Source organism: Amphiura filiformis, chromosome 15 (genome assembly GCF_039555335.1).
Source record: "Amphiura filiformis chromosome 15, Afil_fr2py, whole genome shotgun sequence".
NCBI lineage: Eukaryota > Metazoa > Echinodermata > Ophiuroidea > Amphilepidida > Amphiuridae > Amphiura > Amphiura filiformis.
In genome coordinates this window covers 43,801,436-43,812,931 of record NC_092642.1, presented here as the reverse complement: position 1 = coordinate 43,812,931, position 11,496 = coordinate 43,801,436, and positions in this window count along the sequence as shown.

Genomic DNA, 11,496 nt, shown 5'->3' with positions numbered 1-11,496 from the left:
CTAGGATATGAGCACTTTAACGTACTGCACAAGTACCGATTCAAGCAGATGTATCAAGTGCATTCAGCTATCAACCAAAGTATTTTGACCAAATAACTTTTTATTAAGTTGCATTTTCAATCTGTATACTTTATTTTGATACACCATGTATAGGAGCTTTTTATAGACCTCCAGACAAAAAAAGATAAACAGGAGTTTTATTTGGGACGCTGCCCATCTCCTGAAGTTGGCTGACAAAGACGCACGCAAAAGCCGACATAGCAGCCGTATTAAGTAAATTCTCGTTTGGGAAAACATTTGAAACCACGATAAAGAAAGCTCTTGGAATTGATCTATAAGGCACCACAGTGGTCTTCGGATACCTGTATAGTGTTCTATGCACACAGTGTATTCACTACAAATAAAGTAGTCAGACTAGAGGATATTGCTGTAAGTGACAATTATATAAGCGCACGATCTGTAGCTGTGGTTTGTTAGAGAAAGGTACTCTTATGTTGGACCAAGAAAAAGAGTCACTGATGAAAGAAAGAGAAAAAATTGACAAGTAATTGTGCAATCAAGAAGGCATGCTATCAAAGGTAAAAGCTGGGTTAGAACAAGTAAAAGGACCATTTAAAGCAAAGTTGGATGCATTGCTTGGCAGCATGAAGTTCAAATGTGCTGCATACCATAGCAGGGTACTTGATTGATCCAGATGTGAAAAGTTGGTAACACAGTCAAACATCAAGTGTGCTAAGGTATTCAAACCCATCTCCTTAAGGGTAGACGAGGTATTGTTGGTCGAAGCAACCTAAAATTAATTTATTATTGTTAATGAGTTATTTACGTTTTACAAAAGTGTTGTTGTTTCAGCCCTCTTTACAACGTAACTCAAGAACCGCAGCACCTATAAAAGTATATCTGTGATATTTTAATTCTTCTACGCGCTCGCTATGAATTGAGCAATGTAGTTTTTGCCAAAGCTCACTACCAGTCGCAAGATGCTGTGAACTACCAAATCACAACAGTTTAAAATAATTAATAACCTTAAAGAAAGAACTTCAGCTTTATACAAACGGATGTATTATGCTACAGGTAGAATGATAAGTTATTTTATAGGTGGGAGACTCTACTCAGCAGCACAAACAGAAGGTTACAATTCATATTCAAACATTACCATAAGTGGCCAGAATAAAGGCAAACTAAAGAATGATTAAATGGAAATAAGTTGCCAGAGTAAAGGGGAACTAGAAGAAAATATGGGTCAACCCCATAGAAAAGCATAAACCTAATTTCCCAAGAAAATTTGTGGTCATTTTTTCAGTCCCCCAGGAGGGTCAAAACTTTTACAGGCCCACTTTTTGCATCAGGCAGGCCCCCCACAAGTCTTTGTGAATGGTCCCTAATTGATGTGTTGAATGTGTTACGTAGAACTTTAGATATGTCTTGAATTTAATTTATATATTTTAAAATATGTGCAAGCATGACTTATACCTGTTGGCTACATACCGTGAATGATCATTAATTTGGCCCTGCGCCCTCAATTTCACAAGTATATCACATGATCTCATTTCTATTCATAATTCCCGCTACATTTTATATTGCGCAGTTTAATTCAATTGTTCAAGTTCACTTGCGACGTAACATCTTTACGATATCAATGTGTAAAACACCAGCGCCGCTTTTACATTGCTTTATGAGAAGCTTATGGGTTGTAATCATAAAGCTATATAATTTAAAAGATGGGGGAAGCTTATGAGATATAATAGGCCCATCAAAGTTTAAAAGTGGTGTCATGAAGTGTGGTTTTAACTGTACCATTTCAGATGATTTTTGTGACACAATTTTATGTGATGTGTGTAAAACATGGGCCAATGGAAGAAGTCCAACATCATCCGTTCATCCGTTGAAACCTAGATCGTAAGATCCAGGCATGAGACTGCACTTTCCTAAAAAAAACTGAAAAAACTGAAAATGCGCGTGAAATTGGGCAAAAAGTACCAAAACAGGCTGAAATTAAATAAAGTTGCGGAAATTTTGACTATAAAAAAACTGAATTCAGTTTTTAAACTGAAAATTCTCATGCCTGAAGATCGTATAAGCCAAAAGACTTGATTGGAAGACGTAAGTTCCATTTTCTTTGTGCATTAATGATTTTTGGAAATGCTCAGAAATGTGAAATTATTCATTTGACAAAGCCAGTATTTGCCAAATGAATGACATGTAAATAATACCTGTTTGGGTTAGGCCATAATGTATGTGATATCAGGCAGGGACCTTGATCTCCTCAAATTGTCGGGAAATAGACAATCCCAGAGACGAAATTTATTGCTATCCAGATCTTATTGTGAAAATTTGGGATTTTGGTGGTTGTCAAAATTTGTAATTTTCATGTAAATTATTTTCATATTTTCTTTTATGTGAAATAGTTCCGGCATGGTACAACAGTAGGTTTTCCATATCATTATAATTAACGCCAAAAATATGTAAAATTAATGTAATTTTTGATGTATTTATATTTTATGTGAATCATGTGAAACAAACCAATTCCAATGGCGTAAAATTAACAATGATCTTGTGTATTTCTGGCACTCGGGGAACCTTCCGGCATTTATTCAAGGAATAAATACCCGTTTGCTGCAGGCCAAGGGAGCAACACTCACCCACAGGGATCGCATCAAGACTAGAAAATGTAGAGAAAAATGTAAATACCACTCCAAATCCCAAGTATAAATTCTAGGCCTGTTAGGTCAATTGTATGTTTCCGTTGTGGCTATACAGGTCACAAATGCACGAAAAGGCATAGACGGTAAACAGTTAAACTAACATCCCCATTTGCCAAGTTTGAAGGGAAATATGTTGGGAAATATGTTGGGGAAAAAAACAAGGGTTACGGGGATTTCAAACATATTCATTGCTGCAAGGACAACTTTGCCTACGATCATGAATCAGTATAAAGCCACTTACATTTCCACAGAAGGAAGCAGGGGCTATGGGGATTTTAAACACATTCATTGCTGCAAGGACAACTTTGCCTACGATCATGAATCAGTATAAAGCCAAGGGAAATATGTTGGGAAATATGTTGGGGAAAAAAACAAGGGTTACGGGGATTTCAAACATATTCATTGCTGCAAGGACAACTTTGCCTACGATCATGAATCAGTATAAAGCCACTTACATTTCCACAGAAGGAAACCAGGGCTATGGGGATTTTAAACACATTCCTTGCTGCAAGGACAGCTTTGCCTATGATCGTAGGCCCTCATCTCTTCTTATTACATATAAACGACATTCACAATAGCGTTTCAAGTACAACCAGGTTATTTGCAGACGACTGCCTCCTTTATCGACCTATAAATTAATCTGCCGACGAAGATGCACTCCAAGAAGACCTTAATACCATGGTTCAGTGGTCTGAAGATTGGGGAATAAAATTTAACCCAACTAAATGTGAAACAATCAAAACTTCGCTTTCAATGGTTAAGCGCGACCAAATCTGCTCTCGATAAATGTAGATATGAACCGCCTTTTCACAAATGACGCGTGTATCAACATGATCAGTCCACACTAGACCAAATGTTGTAAAGAAATTATGAAAAATGTGTATGAAATCTCGTGGTGTGACAATACCGAAACCAAATCTTCACTGGCTGAATATATTAAATTTAAACAAACACTTACCTTTGTAAACTACCTTCTTGACAAAACTGATTTTTGGGGATAAACCTAAAATTTAAAGCACGTTCATCGTTCAAACAGTCTCCCCTTAAATGGTAGAATCCACAGTTGGACCGAGGGCATGGACGATACTTGCCCTCTGTGCAAAAGCGGTAGCGAAGATCTCAGTCACTTCCTTTTCACCTGTAGGACTCTCAATACAATTTGCACAGACGAGTATCTGAGACTGGAAAGTGACCTTTATGATCAGCAACTGGAGGCCTTTTGGCACATATTTATTGCTGGGAATGAGGATATTAAAACGTGCTTGATGCTGGGGGCCCCCTTAGACAGTGAAGAAAGTAGTTTTTGTTTTGATTCTTTTTGTAAATCATTCCTGAAACGTGTTTGGGCTCTTAGAGCTTCTCTCATTAAATGAATCTATGCACAATTCAATGCCAGTCTTTTGCCATGATAATGTATATAATTATTTTACTTTATTCTATATTTAATTTTATTTGCCTGCTAACGACCCATTTCAAGATAACTTGGGTCGACACAGGCAATTTATTTTGCTTTTATTTTGTGCCATAATTGTGCATATATATTCAACTTTGTTTGAAATCATTTCTTGTATTTAATTATGTTTGTTATTGTTTTTGAAAACACCGCTGGTTAGGCGTGTACCACTAAAAGAGTATGTTCCAATAAATAAATAAATAAATAAACGACTTGTCCCCGTCCAGGTTCCAGTGCAACTGATCCCAGCAGTTGAGAAACTTCTGGCACTCGGGGATTCTTCTGTCATTTATTCAAGGAATAAATACCTGTTTGCTGCAGGCCAAGGGTGCAACACTCATCCACAGGGATCACATGAGATCAGCGCATGCATCAAGTTTATCGGGGGCTTTGAGCAACCAGACCTCCCGACAGCTAACCATTTCAAACATCTGGCATCCATAATCTTCAGGACCATTGCACCCAACCTCATAAATACCTGTTTGCTGCAGGCCAAGGGTGCAACACTCATCCACAGGGATCGCATGAGATCAGCGCATGCATCAAGTTTATCGGGGGCTTTGAGCAACCAGACCTCCTGACAGTTACCCATTTCAAACATCTGGCATCCATAATCATCAGGACCATTGAACCCAACCTCATAAATACCTGTTTGCTGCAGGCCAAGGGTGCAACACTCATCCACAGGGATCGCATGAGATCAGCGCATGCATCAAGTTTATCGGGGGCTTTAAGCAACCAGACCTCCTGACAGCTACTCATTTCAGACATCGGGCATCCATAATCTTCAGGACCAATGCACCCAACCTCACTCCAGAGGTGCAGCAGCAATTCTACGATCACATGGGCCATGATGAGGAAATCAACAAAAATGTATATGGTCATGCGTCATGAATTGGGGTATAGGAAAAGGTGGCGGTGTTGTATAGATGATACATGGATTTTAAAAAAAGTGTACCAAGAGATATCAGTCCAGGAGCAGATGAAACTACAGCCACGCTTAAGTACATCATCCCTTTTGGATTGACTAAGACTGTTATAATTATGGCAGCCGGGTCTGCAAAGCATTGTTTCAAATCGTACCCATTGCAGTCAGAGACGCCATGGGTGAAGATATTTTAGATGCAGAATCTTACGATAGTAGGAGAATGAGAATTTACATTTCCACAGAAGGAAACAGGGGTGACAGGGATTTTAAACACATTTATTGCTGCATATGCAAGGATAAAAATTTTCCCACGATCGTGAATCAGTATAAAGCCTCATTCAGAGACCAATCATTGGCTGAACTTATGGAGCAATGTGACACATTAACATCCAAGTAGAAACTATGCTGATGTAGTAGGCTGCCTTATCCCCAACCAACCAGATTTGGGTTGTGCACCCAACACCTGGTTTGTTATCTCCTTATTTATTTTTATTAAAGCTTTTTATTTTCTCAAAATATTGTTTTAAACAAAAATATACACCATTATGTGCAATTTTTAGCTTTTAATTAAGTGACCAAATTGATTTTATTTTTTCACATTTTCTTTAATATTTCTTAAAAAGAGACAAATTTCAAAATAAAAAATTCAGCGTCACTGTTGTGTATTTTCATTTCAGTAATGTCAGCCTGGTTGAAAAACATTGGTATGAAATTAGCCTAAGTGTGAAACCCATTCTTTGAAAAGCAATACGCTATTACACATTGCGTACGGTCCAGAGATTCGGTTAATCGGCCTTGCATGCTTGCTAAACAGCATCAAACCTTGATGAACTTCGTGCGAGGCTGGACCCCTGGAAACCAGCACGCACAGGTATTGGTGATGCACCGCAATTCACCCGCAGGTAACTGGCGGAACATGGGGGGATATCAGGGTGCAATACACTGTGCTTCACCAGAAGTGGATTTACATGTCAGAGGTTGAAGGAGCAGATGAAACTACAGACACACTGAAGTACATCATCCCTTTATTGGGATGACTAACACTCTACTCAGCAAGAATTATGGCAGGGTCTGCAATGCATCATTTCAAATCTTACCCATTGTGGTAAAGAGACGCCATGGGTGAAGATATTTTGGATGCAGAATCGTACGATAGTAAGAGAATAAGAATTTACATTTCCACAGAAGGAAATAGGGGCTACGGGGATTTTAAACACATTTATTGCTGCTAGGACAAAACTTTGCCCACGATCATGAATCGGTATAAAGCCTCAATCACAGACCAATGTTTGGCTGAACTTATGGAGCAATGGGACACATTACCATCAAGATCATTAAACAGTAAAAAGCAGGGTCTGCAAAACATTGTTTCAAATCTTACCCATTGTGTTTATATTTTAGATGCAGAATCATACAATAGTAAGAGAATGAGAATTTACATTTCCACAGAAAGCAACAGGAGCTATGGTGATTTTAAACACATTTATTGCTGCAAGAACAAAACTTTGCCCACGATCATGAATCAGTATAAAGCCTCAATCACAGACCAATGTTTGGCTGAACTTATGGAGCAATGGGACGCATTACCATCAAGTAGAAACTATGCGATGTAGAAGGCTGCCTTATCCCCAACCAGCCAAATTTGGTTTGTGCACCCAACACCTGATTTGTAATCTTATTTATTTTTATTAAAGCTTTTTATTTTTTCAAAATATTTGTTTTAAACAAAAATATACATTATTATGTGCAATTTTTAACTTAATAAAGTGACCAAATTGATTTTTTTCTTTAATATTTCAAAAAACTAGACTAATTTCAAACTAAAAAATTCAGCCTGGTTGAAAAACATTGGTATGAAATTAGCCTAAGTGTAAATCCCATTCTTTGAAAAGCAATACGCTATTACACATGGCGTAGGTCCAGAGATTCGGTTAATCGGCCTTGGGTACTTGCTAAACACCATCAAAACTTGAAGAGCTGCGTGGGGGGATATCAGGGTGCAATACACCGTGCTTCACCAGAAGTGGATTTACACACCGGAGGTTGAAGGAGAAGCAGATGAAACTACAGTCACGCTGAAGTACATCATCCCTTTTGGGATGACTAAGACTCTACTCGGCAAGAATTATAGCAGGGTCTGCAATGCATCATTTCAAATCTTACCCATTGCAGTCAGAGACACCATGGGTGAAGATATTTTAGATGCAGAATCTCACGATAGTAGGAGAATGAGAATTTACATATCCACAGAAGGAAACGGGGGAGACAGGGATTTTAAACACATTTATTGCTGCATATGCAAGGATAAAACTTTGCCCATGATCGTGAATCAGTATAAAGCCTCATTCAGAGACCAATCATTGGCTGAACTTATGGAGCAATGGGACACATTACCATAAAGAAGAAACTATGCGATGTACTAGTAGTAGTAGGCTGCCTTATCTCCAACCACCCAGATTTGGGTTGTGCACCCAATACCTGGTTTGTCATCTTATTTATCAGTATCAAGCCTCATTCAGAGACCAATCATTGGTCATGTGATGTACTAGTAGGCTGCCTTATCCCCAACCACCCAGATTTGGGTTGTGCACCCAACACCTGGTTTGTAATCTTATTTATTTGTTGATAGTAAACTCTCATGACCCAGGTCCTGTGTTACTAACAGTCTAAACTGGTAAGCAATGAATTATACTGCTTGATATTGCTTGACATTTATAAAAAGGGAGGTCAGGAATTTTCTGTAAAGGGTTGGGGTAAAATAAAATAAAAAGGGTGGGGGTCAAACCCCACTGACGAATATGCTACAGAAAGCAGAAGTAACTGCTGAAGAAAATGAAGATGAGGGCATTTCAATAATGACCGACATACGGCATACCTGCAGCAAAAAATAATTTCATACTGCTCAGTGCTCACCCTGCAACTGACTAGTCAGGGCACAAACTTATTGATATCAGACACATTACACAGTGGAAGAAGACAATTATTATAGCTCTCAATGGCATATTTCTTAAGATATTATAGTATTTATCACAATTTTAATTCCAGTTGGATTGTTATAGCAGGATTGTTATAGCAGGATTTTAATAATTCCGACATCAAAGTCATATCATTCATAATTATGTGACAACAATAATAAAATCTAAAATAATCACGACAACTGGTGACATGGAGCAAAATTAGTGATGGGATCAATGACAAGTAAACTTGACTGGCTCACACATGCACACACACATCATGCTGCCATAATGCCCCCTTCTGATGAAGAATCATGCTGCCATATGGTCTTCCTTCAGGTGACCTACAAGCTCAAGACCAATTTTTATAGTCATTGTCCTTTGACAAGTTACTGTCATTGACCTTTGACATGTAACCTCATAGAATTCAAATCAGGTGAACCTGAACTCTGCAAGCTTCTCCATTTACTCAAAGTTGAAATCAACCTCAACATTTGATATATATGTGACTTTATTATATCATTCCTTGCAAGACCTTTTTCAGATAGACATCTTAGTCCTGTGAAGACTCCCCATTGTGTTTAAATTCGGTCTACCTGTAAGTTTCCAACTCATCATTGCTTTCAAGTTTCATATCAATGTACATGTACATCTAGATGTGCTAATTTTTTTTAAATCCACACACCCCCTATGGGGATGGAAGCCATGTCATCTCCCACAAAGGGAGTGTAGATTTCAAATGGAATCGCCCATTTAGGTAACCTCACTTGAAATAAGATTACGGTCATGTCTTCCATAAGTGTACGGATTTCAATTTGAATTAACCCAATATAGCATTTACAGCTTTCCCCTTTCTTTGGTGTATAACTTATAAGTACATTATTTTACTCCAAAATTTAATCTCTTACTGTAGGAATGCAAACCTTCAAATAGATGCAACATTTTGTATTTTTTGAATTATTCTTTTTTAGTTCCCCCTGCCATTGATGTCAATATATTGAAGTACCCTGGTGTGACATCTGTGCACATCTGTACAATTCAATCAACACAATTTAAAGTGGCAACCAAACAGACATTACTGCCTCAAAAAAAGTATTGTAGATTTACATCACATTGATCACTTCTCTTTGATGTCAAAAACATTACCAGCATTTATTTGAACCTTGTGTTAAGTTGTAAGATTTTATATTAAGACACACTTTTAGATCAGTATATTTGAGTTGATTTATGACTGAATGTGTCAACATGACAAGATTTCCCACATTCAAAATTGTCATAAAATCTTCCACAGTATGAGTTTTGGGTGCAAATAATTCAAATTACATTATGTGAAAGGTTTCTTTTTATAAATAATAACAAATTCATTAAGTAACTCAAAATTATATTTAAGCATGTTAATTACTTTAAGGTGGGTGGTCAGATTTTGAGTTGTATGTTGCTCCACAAACCTGTGGAAATGCCACAGGTTTCAATATTAGAAATATAAAAAACATGTTTTACAACCATAGATTTGTACATACTTCCTGTGGTGGGGTGGTGCTACACAACTTATTACCACTTTTTTGGTCTAACCATTTACACACACAAAAAGTGGTCGAATACAGCGGTCAATTCGATCACCCACCTTTAAGCAGACAAAATATTTTGTGTATTTCCTTGGTATCTTCTTTAGTGTTAAACGTGTGTGTACTTCTGCACAATAGCGGCAAATAAATCCTCTATTATATTTAGCCCAATACTTACATTGCACATGAAGATGCTCCATTATATTAAGTACTGCAGTCAATTCATTAAAGTAATCCTTAGCTTCAATTTTTCAAAAGAAATTTGAATTGTTTTTTATGATGAATATTACATAGACTTTTACTATTGCTTATAGCAACACACAACTATTTTATATATACTTTGTTTTTCTTTTAGAAAACATAGACATCTATGATATTAGTAGAATGGTAAGTAGTTTGATCGCTATTTTGATAGCCTTTTAGTTAGGGGGAAAAGTTCACTTTGGTGACCACTCTCTGGCTAGTAAGGTTTGACGATTGATTCGACTTCTATGGACCATTTAAAAAAAAATAGCCACCATGTCCCTCATGAAAATCCCGGCATTTTTAAGCTAGAGGCCAAAATCCAAAATGGCCGCCACCACCATTTTGAAAATTTAAGTTTTGAACCAGAGCACCTATAATCATGCACAAAGACACTTTTTCGGATATGTATAAGTACAAGGATTCGATTCTGACATTAGTTTGACATTACGGCATCATTTTCACCCAGAAATCCAAGATGGTGGCCGGCACCATCTTGAAAAATTTAGTTTAGAACAAGAGGACCTTAAATCGTGTACAAAGACACTTTTTTGAAAAAGTCGACCACGAGGATTTCAAATTTGACATTACTTTGACATTACGAACTCATATTTACCCAGAAATCCAAGATGGTGGCATGGCATCATCTTGAAAAAAAAAAAGTTTTGAACCCGATTACCTAAAATCGTGTACAAAGACACTTTTTCCGATAAGTCGACCCCAAGAAATCCGAATCTGACATTAATTTGACGTTACAAAATAATTTTTTTTTTTTTTTCCAAGATGGCCCCCATTTGGTAGAGCGTAAATGTGATTTTTGAATGAAAGCAGAAGCATAAATGTGTCATTTCCGCCTTATCTGGGGTTCATGTCCCTTATATGGGGTTTAAACTGCCTTTTCTTCGGTTTACATCCCTTATCTAGGGATAAGGAGCCTTACCTGTGGTTTAGACGGCCTTATCCTGGGTTTACGTTCCTTACCTGTGGCTAAGATGCCTTAACCTTAGCATATCGCAGTCTAAACCCAGATAAGGCATCTAAACCCCAGATAAAGCGCCGTAACCCCAGATAAGGGACGTAGACCGTCGATAAAGCAGTCCAACCCCCAAACAAGGCGCTTTAACCTAAATGAGGAACATAAACCTAAGATAAGGCATCTAAACCCCACATAAGGTGCCCAAACTCTAGATACTGGTCGTTAACCCCAGATAAGGGTCGTAAACCTCAGATAAGACATCTAAACCCAAGATAAGGCGCCTTAACCCCAGATAAGAGGCGTAAACTCAGATATGACAGTTTAAACCCCCGATAAGGCGCCGTAACCCCAGATAAGGGACGTACACCTCAGATAAACTAGTCCGAACCCCAAATAAGGCGCCTTAACCATAAATAAGGAACATAAACCTAATATAAGAGAAGTAAAACCCAGACGGCGCCTTATCTGGGGTTTAAACTGCCATATCTGAGTTTACGTCTCTTATCTGGGGTTAACAACCCTTATCTAGAGTTAAGGCACCTTATGTGGGGTTTAGATGTCTTTTCTGGGGTTTATGTTCCTTATTTAGGGTTAAGGCGCCTTATTTGGGGTTTAGACTGCTTTATCTGGGGTAGACGTCGCTTAACTGGGGTTAAGGCGCCTTATCTGGGG